A 12674-nucleotide genomic window follows, 5' to 3' on the forward strand; every position below is an offset into this window, starting at 1 on the left:
CAAAGAAATCCAGGCCTGGCTACAGCTTAACATCTGTTGGCTGCACCTCCTCACAGTCGCTCCTCATGAGGTCACAATAGGACCTGTCATGACATGGTTGGGAAGGGCTTCAAGGCTCTGGCTTCTGTGGGCTATGGAGAGACTTTAGGCTTTTAGAAATCAAAGCCTGTAAGATGTTTACCTCTCCTCAGTTCTCTGTTTTGAATATTTGCTGTGCCTCCTGCTTTAAAGTCCTCATGTCTATGCTCGCTGTGTCACTTTTTCTTTGAATTCTGAATGATTAGCCTCAAACTGATGGTACAGATTTTAAAAAATGAAAAAAGACAAAGCTGTGTTTCTAAACTGACCCATCAAGATGACACTGTTCTCATAAATCCTCAGAAAGGCTCTAGGTTATCATCAAACACCTGAGACAAAGCTGCAGGGATAGGCAGAGCACTTGCCTCCCAAGGGTGAGGACTTGAGTTTGAATACCCATAGCCCACAAGCTCAGCATCTGTGGAGTGGGGAGGGGTTGGGGCTTGAAGACAGGTGGTCTGACATGCAGGCGTGAGGACCTGTCCAGAGGATGGCCCCTGACAGGACATGGGGTAGTGGTATGCATGGACACCTAGGCACATAAGGGGGTATGCATACACATGCAGACACTTCCTCTCACACAGAGGTTGGCATGATGTATAGAAAACCAAGTCCATCCTGAGTGTAGGGCTCAATTTAAATATTAAGGTCCAGTGATGGAACAGGCGTGTATGAGGACAAGGAGCTCTGTGCAAACTGGGACCAGAAGGAACAGAGTGGCTGTGCTGACACAGTTGAAATAAATTCTCAATCACAGTCTGTGAGAGCCAGGTCACAGGACCCAGGCAGCTGTGTTATTTGTGAGCAGCCAGTGCAGCCAGAAGCTAACTATTGAGCACTGACTGGCCCAAGCCCAGAAAGGGTCTCTGTTTTTCAGAGTGCTGGGGGCAGAGCAGTGTGTAGCGCTTTCCTTCTGAAGACTCTTCTGGGGTTTTGAATCCCCTGGAGAGGACCCTCATGGCTGCAGACACTCAGCCTGGGAGGAAAGATCCTCATCTGTGGAGTTCACTGAAAGACCTGAGAGCAGAAAAGGAAAGAAACAGGAAAATGTGCCACCTCTGCTCACTGTGGTTCAGCTTCTGCCTTTGCAGCTGAGCTCAGGTGCCCTGGAGTCCTCCCTAGCCCGAGTCAGTGATCTCAAGTTCAAGTCCCTACTTCCTGGTTTGTAGTATCAAACACAGCACAGTTTCAGGCAAGAAAAGCTGTGAACACCATCTAGACATTGCTGTCTACATTTGAGGGGGACTGTTCGAGCCCCAAAGGGAGCAAGGGTTACAAGGTCAGGTATTACAATAATGGCCAAGGTTGGAATCCAGTCCCAATCTCCCTTTGCTCTGGGCAGAAGTAGGCCTGGAAATTGGTTCTTGCTGTGTACATGGGGAGAATCAAAGGGACTTATGGGATCGCTGGCACAGACCGGCCCAAGCATGGCTTAGGGAGCCTCACACCAACTCAATATTTGATGTGTTCCCAGCTTTGTCTACCACCCTCAGCTGTGTGCCATTTTCCCTGCCTCGTGCAAGGGACTCTAAATATCTTCCTATAGAAGGCGATCAAGGAGGAGTTGCACAAGGAGAGGTGGCGCTCTGTGGGGAGGTTCACATGGGCTAACATATTAGAGGGCCACAGTCCCAGGACTGATACTGGGTGGACACTCTCCTCTGACATCCAACACAGAGATCTTTGACAGAGATCAAGAGAAGGCTTCTCTGAATAGCTGTGCAGAGCACCTCCAATTCATGGACTCAGGACTGACACCCATAGGATGCTTTTGAGGAGCCGATTGTGATTCAAGGGCTCATCTGCCTGGGTCCCTGTGCCTCTAGAGATGAGCCCAGGCCTTGGCTGTGGATGGTTATGGGGTCAGATCAGAGGATGGGAGGGGGCTTGTCCTTGGCTCCTGGGAGTAGTGCAATTTTTCTTTCCGTGCTCCTGCTTTTTTTGCTTTTCTTTCCCTTGGCCTAAGGAGGGACTGGAAGAAGTCTGTCTATGGGGAGTGAGGCTGTCTGGGAAACTGCTGGCTATTCTACATTGTCATGCAGCTGGGGGCTTGGGGTTGTTGGCAGGATAACCTCTGCACCATTCTAGTCTGCTTCTCTCCACTTTATCCATGCATCCCTGTCCCAGGGCTGGGAGAACTGGATACAAAATCCCACCTGTAGCTTCCAGTCCAGGGATGGAGTCCCTCAGTGAATGGATTCCAGATGGTTCTGTGTAAAGCAGCATCGAACAGGGTAGTTACTGAACATGTAGGTACATGCAGGAGGATACTGCACTGCACCCACCCACATTTCATATAAAACCAATCCTCATGCTCAGGTACTAATTGGTTCTATTTACACCTTTCACCATTTTTGCTACTCACTGTACTGTGAAGGGTGAATTTTTATTGTTTCACTTCTGCAAAGACACAGAGTTTAGCATTGGACACTCCCTACGTCATGGCTGGAAGGGAGGCCTTAACACCCATGTGTCCTTCAAGGAAAAAGCTCTTTCATAGGATGCCTCCCTGAGTCCCAGGATGCGTGGAGGGCTCTGGGCCCTATCCAGGGTTGACCTCAGTATATTAACGGGAGCAGAGGCTTCTCTCTGATAGAACAGTACCACCCTCCTGCAAGATGTCTATGATGGTTTGTATATGCTTAGCTCAGGGAGTGGCAATATTAGGAGGCGTGGTCTTGATAAAGTAGGTGTGTCACTGTGGGCATGGGCTTTAAAACCATTTTCCTATCCACATGCAAGCCAATCTTCCCCAAGCAGCCTTCAGATGAATATGTAGACCTCTCACTTATTCTGGCACCATGACTGCCTGGATGCTGCCATGCTCCCAGCTTGATGATACTGGACTGAGTCTCTGAACCTGCAATCCTGTGTCCATTAATGTTGTCCTCATAAGAGCTGCATTGGTCATGGTGTGTCTGTTCTCAGCAGTAAACCCCTAACTGAGACAATGTCGATGTTCCCTGCCTCAGCTTCCTGGCTATAGAAGCTTCACACATGAGCGGCATTCTCTTGGGATATGGGCCTAATAGGCTCTAGGCTGTCTGCTTGATCTGAGAGTGCTAGGACATCCTGCTCCTAAGGGCATTGTTACTGTTCCCATGCAATACTGTGAAAACATCAGCAGGCTCCTGCTTTCTTACCCCCCTGAACACAATGCTGCCTTTTCCAGGTTTGGATCCAACATATCTCAGAACCTCCTCAGGAACTATGTGTTTCCCAAGGATTACCTGCACTTGCTTACACACCCCTGTCCTGTGTTCTGAAAACTTTTCAAAGCCCATTCTTCTGAGACTGGTGAGTTCAGGACAGTAGTCCCAAGTGTCTTGTCCTACGCTGACAGTTCATTCTCATGAGGCATCACCTGCCCTTGACAGAGGATTTTTCCAAGGGGCATTGGATGTGCAGGAGAATTGTGTGTGCTGACTCCTGTCAGATCAGCACAGGATAGCATCAAGGCCCCATTTGCTCTTGATTTTGGAACTCATGGTCTTGGCACTGTCTTGTTGGTATTTAGGTCCCTGTCAGTCCCTAATTGAATTTTAGCATGGGAACCCAGGGCGGTTGTCTACAAAGATATTCCTAGTATGGACCACATCTTCACCGTGCCATACGTAAAGCACAACAAAACACCAGGCAGGCAGAGAAACCTCAGGGGCTGGAACTGGCATGTTCAAACACTCTGGCTTGACCTTGGCCATCAGAGATTCAGAGAACAGCTTCTATGTAGGAAGATCTCCTTCTTCCTCTCAGAGTTTAGGACATCTAGAGGTAGGCTAAGGTGCTGGCACACATGTGAGCAGGGTCAGCACTCTGGGCTTGTTCAGTGTCAAAGCCTCCCTGCCAACCCTGTATCACAGTCACAGCAGCCCATCTCATGAGAATTCTTGGGGTGCTGATATCCTGGATGAATAATCCATGTTCTGCTGCTAGTTTCTTTGCTTCCACATGGACAACTGAGAGAAGGGATTGATTAAGTGTAGGTGAGGGTGCCCTGCAAATATCTACTTGGTGTTACCAAAGACAATGGGTTCTGACTGGCAAGATCTTTGAATTAGATTTTGAAAAATGCCACCTTGGGACAGTTAGTAGGTACTCTCAGGAAAGTGCAGCGTGGTGGGCACAATGGGACAGGATCCCTGAGGCTGGTGCAGTGGGACAGGGTCGTTGGGGCAGGTAAAACTGAGTAGGAACCCTGAGCCAGGAACAACAGGGCAGGGACCCTGGTTCAGTTACAACAGAGCAGGGATCCTGGGGGAGATGCAATGGGGCAGGAGTCCTGGGGAAGGGATCTTGTAGTAGTGGCCCTGTGGCATGTGTAACTGACAGGGACCCTGGATCAGGTGCACTGTGACGTGCACCCAAGCTGGAATGTTCAGGCAGGTGTGTGTTTGCTTCATGCAGCTGCTGTCTGAAGTAGAGAACACTGGCAACTGCCCCAGAGGGGATTTTGGGAAGTCCTTCCAAGAATGCCTCAGCTCCTAACTGAGAAGCTATACATTCCACAGATGGGCCTTTATTGAGATGAGCAGATTCTAAGGGGGCTCCCTTCAATGAACAGCCAAAGAAAGCAGAAATGAAGAAGAAGCAATTGCAACAGCCATGTCCAAGGTGTTTAGCCCAGAAAAGTAGGACTGGAAGAAACTGATTAAGTCAAATCACTTCTCTGTCTATCCATCCATCCATCCATCCATCCATCCATCCATCCATCCATCCATCCATCCATCCATTTCCCTGAGGGAAGTCAGCTTTTCTTTCTGAGAAGGTCAAAGCAGCGCTCCCTTGTGGTGACAATGAGGATTGCAGGCAGTGATATAAGTGGGTATTTATTTATTTATTTATTTATTTATTTATTTATTTATGTATTTACTTATTGCATGATCTGTGATAGACTGCCACTTGTGTCCAGTCCCCATCTGCATCACCTGTACAACAAACCCAGTCTCAGTGTGACACAGAAGAGGCCTAACTGGAAAGTATGTCCTCTCTCTAAGGGACACTGTACGATAACATACTCTGGACTGCAGGTCAGACAAGGCCTGTGTTTAGGAGACTTGTGGACAGATGAATGTCTGTGAGTCTGGACTTAGACTCTGTGGAGGGCTCAGGTCACCTGACTGTCCTGAAGCTTCCCACTGTGATTTATTTCCCTCCTACAGAGTCAGCCACCTGAGCAACTGCATTTCCTGGTTATCCCCTAATCCTCTTACACTGTGTAGAGTGTTCAATCTCAGGGAGGGCCTGGGAATCTGAGAGACACCACTGAGCCCCCTGGGCCTGGCTGACTCAACCTGAGGCTACTCTGTGTGTCTTCATTTTGCTCACCCTCCAGAGACCTCAAAAGTCAGCAGTGAGCTTGCTGAGAGGTCAGGAACCTCCATATTGGCCCAAGAGCAACTGTCCTTTTTACAGGTTCATCCACAGAGCTTGTAATTCTGATTGGTGAGACAGTCTGGAAGAGTGAAAGATGTCACCTCCCAAAGACAAGTGCTGTGATAGTGGACACTGAGGAACTTCAGGGATCAAACCCTTCCCCATTCTTCTCCACCCTCTCTTGTTCTTCCTTGAGATGTTTCCTGCAGATCTAAAAGATCCAGGCAATCCATGACATGGGTTTGAACATTTTCTCGACATTTTATTCATTGCCTGATAACTAAGACAGGGTAAAATTTATTTATTTATTTATTTATTTATTTATTCATTCATTCATTCATTCATTCATTCAATCATTCGTTATACATACGTACAGGGTAGCTGTATTTAGAAAGACCAGAGAGGGCATCAGATGTCATTAGAGACATTGGTGAGCCTCCATGTGTTTGCTGGGATTTGAACTCAGGACCTCTGGAAGAGCATTCAGTGCTCTTAGCCACTTACCAATCTTTCCATTGTCCAGGCTAACTTGTTTAGTTCCAATAATTTCTTCTTTATTCAGGTTACATGCTGATCCCAGTCACTCTCCCTCTTCCCTTCCCAGTCCCACCTTAAAATCCTTTCTACCATAATGCTCTCCCTTCTCTTAAGACAAGGGGAGAGTCCCTTGGGTACCACACCACCCCGGGACTTCTAGTCCCAGGTGGACCGAGCACATTCTGCCCCAAAGATTTACAATCAGGCAGTCCGGGTATGGGGAACAGATCCAATGCAGGCAACACAGACAGACAGTCCTGGATCTACTTGTCAGATGACCCACATGGAGACCAACGGCAGATAGCTAACCCGGCTCTGGGGTTGGTTGCACAGGCTCTAGCATACTCCATGGTCCAAGGTATCTGACGGTAGGGGACTTCTTGTAGTGTTTTAACCCAACCAGTTTGCTTGGCACTCTCCCCCACTCTTCCACAAGACTTCCCGAGCTCCATCTGAGGATTGGCTGTGGCTTTCAGCTGCTGAGTGAAGCTTCTGGAGACAGGTGTGCTACTTTTCTGTCTACAAGTAAATCAGAAAGAATATCATAAATAGCGTCAGAGGTTGTGTCTGTCACATGAGACAGATCTCACTTTGTGTCAGTCATTGATTGGTTGGTCCCTCAATATCTGCTTTACCTTTATCCCTGCACACTTATTGGCAAGACAGATTTCGAGTTGAAGGTTTTGTGAATGTATTGATGTCTCCTTCCTCTTCTAGAAGTCTTTCTTGTTACAGGAGGTGGCCATTTCATTTTCATGCTCTGGTAAGCCTGCAAGGGAGGCTTTGTGTTGGGTCCAGTAGTTAAAAGCAAGACCTGGGAAGAGGAAATGCAGAGTTGTGATCTAGGACTTCCTGCAGCAGCCAACTCTGGGTCCTTGGAGCCTAGGCAGGCTTTGCAGTCATAGAGCTCCATCCACTGCCCAAGTCCCATCCTGACACCTTCTCCACCTCTATTACAGACCATTGTAATTCTGGCATAGTCGCTCTGTCCTGGGCCCGATAGGCCATCCTACCCTGGAAGAACAGAGAGTTCAAGGACGGCCAAATTTCACTTAAGCAAACTTGTTCTCAGACTGTGTGGTTGCTCTGTCTTAGCTCTCATAACACACTTTCCTCTACGTTGCCTTAGGCTGTATCCTCCAAGCATCCCACCATGCATCAGCTCCATATCCTGACGAACCTACCTTAGGGTCCCTGATAATTCCAGATACTTTAATGTTCTCCCAGGATAGACTGTGGCCTCTGGTGTGGCTCACATTGATCCTAGAAGTTCTTGGGAGCCTCCATGCCATGGCATAGGATGTCCCTGAATCCGCACTGGCCTGAGGGATTCCATCTGGCACAGGATTCTCCCCAATTGTTGAATTTTGGCTCTTACATTTTTCAGGAATGGCTCTGCATGTGGTCAACACACACTACCCTGGAAGACCAGAGAGTTCAAGGACAGCCAACTTTCACTTAAGCAAACTTTTTCACAGAGTGTGTGGGTCCCATCAGCAGAGAGTAGCCTCCACATTGCAATGATGTGCAAACTTCTGCCTTTCAGCCATGATGGACTTTAGGATCTACCCTGAGGACCCTCCACAAGCCACAGGTGTGTGATGTGTAAATTGGGCATGTTATTGGGTCAGGTCTTCAGTGCAGTGCCTTAAGCTGACAGCCTTTTGGGAGGGCATATGCTTCTCTATTAAATGAACTGGTTCCACTGTTGGCCTGGACTCTGCTGTGTCTGCCGCTCATGCTCTCCTCCAAATCTCTAACTGTCCCTAACTCTCCTTGACTGGCTGGTCAATCAGTCTTTACCAGTCTAGAGCCATTCTATAAACACAGAGCCCAGACTGTCCTCTGCCGACGTTTAACAGGGCTGCTGATTTGGTGTCCTGGGTTCCCTATGGGGGTGCAAACTCAAGTTTCTTAGGTCCCTATGTGTCTGACAAAAAGCCTTTAGAACAAGGTAGATGTGAAGAAATCAGGAAATAAACTCCTGCAGTACTTCATGTCTACCACTGGAGGGCTCTACACTTTTAGGGTCCTGGTGTGCTACTCAGCAAACCCTCTCACTGGAAGGCTCTGTGCCTGAAGCAGAGAACCTCTGCTAAACACAATGTTACCAAGAAACTGGCTGTATATTCATGGCAGCCTGTAGAAGATTCTCCACGACCCTGAGGACCCAATTGGGAAAACTTAGGTAGGCAGGGTGTGGGAGCCACCAGGGCTGTATGGAGACCTTACCCAGAATTTAATCTCCAGCTGTGCATTCCGATTAACATGACCCACACTCCTATGAAGGTCTCTGGGTGGCTCCTGATGAGTTGGGGGAGGGGGGAGGACAAGGAAGCTGGGTCAAGACAGAAGCACTGTCCTTACTCACTGCGTCTGGGCTTGTTCCTGCCCTAACTGGGAAGCAGGAACCAAACACCCACTCCTCATGGGACTGTCCGTGATGAGGCCAGCTGAGGATCTGAACTGTCAGCAAGAAAGACAGGAGCTGTATGTGCCACAAACCAGAGCACAGTGTCCCGCATAAGCCCATCTCTCAAATGATGCCATCTCCTCCCCAGAGTGGCTCTAGTCTGGGTTAGGAGTGGGTCATGTATTCCGAGCTCTCTGCTACTCCTGCAAACACAGCAATGGTGCCTTCTCATGCTCATCTACACTGAGCCTAGGGAGCAGCCAGAGGTCATACTCATGGGAATTCAGACTCAGTTCAATCTGCTATCCTGTAGCCCATGAGTCTGGACTCAACTTTAGTGGTCAAGGCCAGTGGTTTTTTTCCTGGACAAGACTTTAAGAATGTTAGTGACACATTGTATGCCCTTGGCTGGCCTTCACTCTAATAGCCCTGAGTGACCATTCCAGCCTGCCCTCAGGGATTCAGATCAGCATTGGCCAGATCAGGCTCTTTGCTACCTGTTCCTATAGCTCACCTCCACTGTAGTTCATGTGTCCTGGCTGCTGCAGCTGCTCCAGAAGCTACCAGATGTCTTCCCACAGAATCCTGTAGTCCCTGTGGGCTCATCCACAGACATCTCATACTCTCCCTGCTGGGAGTTAGGCTGGATGCCTGCTGTGTGGGAGCTGCCTTGCCTTGTGGAGCAGAGTCAGAAGCAGTGGAGGAGATGTTGTCTGCTGCTCTTAATGTCCTCAGTGCCCTGGGCTTGCCTGTGGTGTGGTTGTGGTCCAGCTCCAGTTAATCACGGATATAAATTCAGCCCGTAGAAGCTGCGTACCCCATGAGGCACAGGGAGGACCATGACTGAGGGAGAACCATGCAATCCAGGACCCTGTTGGGATCAGGGAATATTCCAGGCCCCCTCTCTCGCAGGATGCAAGGCTAGGAGCTCTGTGTGCCCTGACACAGGGGCATGGGACCATGACTCCCATGAAATGCTCCTTCATACCTATTACATCATCAGCTTTGAGAAGGTCTTCCTCAGTAAGAACATTCCACACTGCTTGCCTCTGCCATCTGGCTCTCTTTTCCAGGGCTGCATGCCCTCAGGAACATTGACATGTCTTCTATGAAAATTAATATTCTGTTAAATCATTTTGATAAACAGTTCTCAGCATGATATCTGTGTCCAGAAGTAGTCATCAGCAATTCTCACGGGGACTGGGAATCAAAATCTTCCCCCTGCTCTTCATCCTCCTCTTTCTCCTCCTCTTCCTTCTCTTCCTCCTCCTCCTCTTCTTTCTCCTCCTCTCTTCATCTTCCTCCTCCTCATCCTACGCTCCTCGTTCTCCTCCTCCTGCTGCTGCTGTGCCTAATGCTGCTTCTGTTATTGTTGTTACTCCTGTTGCTGCTGTAGGTTCTGCTGGTGTCTTTTCCATTGCCATGTGTCTGAAATCACCTACTGTTTATACTGAGGACATGAAAGAATTTCCAGATGACACTGTGAAATAGACAAGACAATTTATTCCAAGCAAAAAAGACAGTGAGGTAGAATTCTTAGCTTACCATTTGGGGCTTTGATTTGCCTTACTATATTATAACTTCTTTTTTCTACTTCTCAGTTGAGGTCTTTGAAAGAAACCATTTAGAACTACTACCTATAAAATTCAATAGATCACTAGGTCTTAGGAACAAAAAAAAAACCAGTATGCAAAACAATATGCATGCATGCAGGATTCTGATCATCAACTATATCCCACAAACTAGGTTGTTGATACTTATTCAATGACAAACCTTGTTAATTAATTTTGAGGCTTAATGGAATGGGATGTTACATTTGAAAACATAAGACTCTGTTCTGCAGCACTTGTGATTGATGACCACATGTGAAAAGATCAGTAGCCCCTGGAGGAGTCCATGAGCCCATGAACCTCTTGTCCTCACCCTGTGGGAGCTATTGGCCTAAGGGGGAGCTGGAGTCCATCTGAAGGGATGGGCCAACTAGAAAACTCTGTAGAGTGGGGAACTCATCAATCCTATTGGGTCCCTGCTGGGAAGAGGAGAAATCAAGAAGAGGGAGAAGGCTTGGTGTTGGGGAAACCTCATAAAGAACTTAGAGCAGATACAAGGTAAGAATTGTGGGGAAAATGGAAACCAGAGACAGAGGAAGGACCAGCATAGAGCAAACTGAAAAGGACAAAGCACAAAGGTACCTGGGCTATGCCTGCTGCTTGTTCTCTGGACTCTCCTTGTGGCTCATTTCTGGGGGGAGATTCTGTTCTGCCCCAGGCGAGGTTTCTTTCTCCTTGGCATGCAGCAACACAGCTTTATAAGGGCATTTGCTATATTCCTGGTCCACCCCTTAAAACCTCTGTGCCGGACCCTGCTGGGGATGGGCTTATCCTCTAATGGGGCTCTGTGGGAGAGTGGGTTGTCTTCTTTGATTTCCTTATTGCTACTCTTCTCACTGAAGATGCTTGTTGTTTGAATTCATGGGACACTCATGGCACATTTGTGATAGTGGTCCTTTGTAGGTGTCATCGGTAGAGGCCTGAGACGACCAGCTACAGTGTATCTTTTGCCTCCTTTTGGATGAGCATTCTGGCCATAGTGAGATATGTGACCATGGGAGGATGACACCCGCAAGGTGCCAAGGACTGGCAGGCTTCCACTCCTCTTTGGTTCTAATCTAAAAGCAGCAGCAGGATCAAGGCTAGGGAATGGTGCTGCAACGGGACTCACTTGCTGTGCCTGGGCTGTGCAGCCATCCCCCTGGAGAGCCTGCTTTTGTAGAAAGAAATAAGTTGGGGGCTGGGGATTTAGCTCAGTGGTAGAGCGCTTACCTAGGAAGCGCAAGGCCCTGGGTTCGGTCCCCAGCTCCGAAAAAAAGAACCAAAAAAAAAAAAAGAAAGAAAGAAATAAGTTGCCATTTCCTCATTATATTTTCTTTGTTTTAAAGAGTGTTTTACTACAGAGGCTTGGAATCCAATGCTTTTCATGGCATCCAAAATGGCCGGGTCTGGTGTGAGGGGAAGCATTTCTTCATAGGGACCTATTAATCCGTTCCAGTGTTCTTTGAACCAAGGGTGTTTCATCGCATTTCTTGCTGTTGGTCTAAAGTTGGGATTTACCCTCAGTAATTTACTAAGGAGGTCCTCCAGTTCTTTTGAAACCCCACAGGGAGCAGGATATACCCCTGCCACTACTTGTCTTTGCAGTTCTTGGATGATCACTGAATCAAATGGGAGCTTTTTCACTACCATACAGTACAAGACCACTCCTATAATCCACATATCATTCTTCGGCCCGTCATACCGAAGGCCAAGGAGGAGTTCAGGGGAACCAAAAGAGTACGTGCCGCAGTGGTGGTTTAGCATTTTTCCAGGTTGAAATTGGGTGCTAAGCCCAAAGTCGATGACTTTGACCTTTTTGTTTTTATCAATCATTATATTGTCCAGTTTGAGGTCTCGGTGAACAATCCCCTTTCCATGGCAGTAGCTCACTGCTGACAATATCTGTTCAAATATTTGCCGGGCCTCATCCTCCTCTATGTGCCCTGACTCTCTGATGTACTGGTAGAGTTCTTGGCCTTCCACCAGCTCCATTATGAGGTATATTCTCGTTTCCTTTTCAATAACTTGTATGAGAGACACTATGTTGGGGTGGTTGATCTTTCTCATTATGTTTGCTTCCATCATGGCTGGCTGGAACCACTGCTTGTCCTTTCGCAGAACTTTGACAGCCACCGGGGTTCCTGTGAGCCGGTGGTGGGCCAGGAGGACTTTGGCGTTGCCCCCTTGCCCAATTGTCCCCAATACTTGGTATTGGGAATGGAAGTTGCCCTCCTCAGAGATACTGGGCTTGGGTGTAGGGGTTGGTAACTCCTCCTCAGTCTCTGTAGGCATTTTATCAGTACTAATGCTACCTAAAAATAACAAAAATGGAATCAAATAATGAAAAAGATGGAGCAATATAGGAGCTAAAATTACACTTGTGGTACCTAAATAAACAAACAAAAGAAAAAGAAAAAAAACAAACAAAGACAAAGTAAAAACTAGACTAGAAAAATAGAGCAAAATTATGAAAAAGTTAAGGGGAAAATATCAAGAGTCATAAGTAAAAGCCACCCAAATAACCAACCCCAAAAGAGAAAGCCAAGAGCACACACATACTAAATGCAATGATGAAAATAAAAATCGTCATACTACAATAGGATTGGGCGGCCAAAGATGGTCAATACTATGAATAGATGTTCACTGAAGAAAAAAAAACAGATGAAAGAAACGAGAGGAGA

At 47.6% G+C, this 12674-nt stretch overlaps 1 pseudogene across 3 annotated transcripts; it reads right to left on the reverse strand.

Moving 5' to 3' along the window:
• Window positions 1-5827: 5827 nt before the first annotated feature.
• LOC134485033 (sperm motility kinase Y-like) lies at window positions 5828-12299 on the reverse strand (annotated as a pseudogene). Of its 3 annotated transcripts, XR_015646189.1 has the most exons (3): window positions 10594-12299; window positions 8916-9881; window positions 8360-8454 (listed from the first exon to the last, which is right to left on the reverse strand). The product of XR_015646189.1 is annotated as a sperm motility kinase Y-like, transcript variant X2 (transcript). The 3 variants fall into 3 exon arrangements; XR_015646190.1 differs by lacking the exons at window positions 8360-8454; window positions 10594-12299 and adding an exon at window positions 5828-6507 and having other exon boundaries at window positions 8916-9757; XR_015646191.1 differs by lacking the exons at window positions 8360-8454; window positions 8916-9881; window positions 10594-12299 and adding exons at window positions 5986-6507; window positions 6624-7002.
• Between the last annotated feature and the right edge of the window lie 375 nt (window positions 12300-12674).

This window comes from Rattus norvegicus, chromosome 1, assembly GCF_021556685.1.
Source record: "Rattus norvegicus strain SHRSP/BbbUtx chromosome 1, alternate assembly SHRSP_T2T, whole genome shotgun sequence".
Taxonomy (NCBI): domain Eukaryota; kingdom Metazoa; phylum Chordata; class Mammalia; order Rodentia; family Muridae; genus Rattus; species Rattus norvegicus.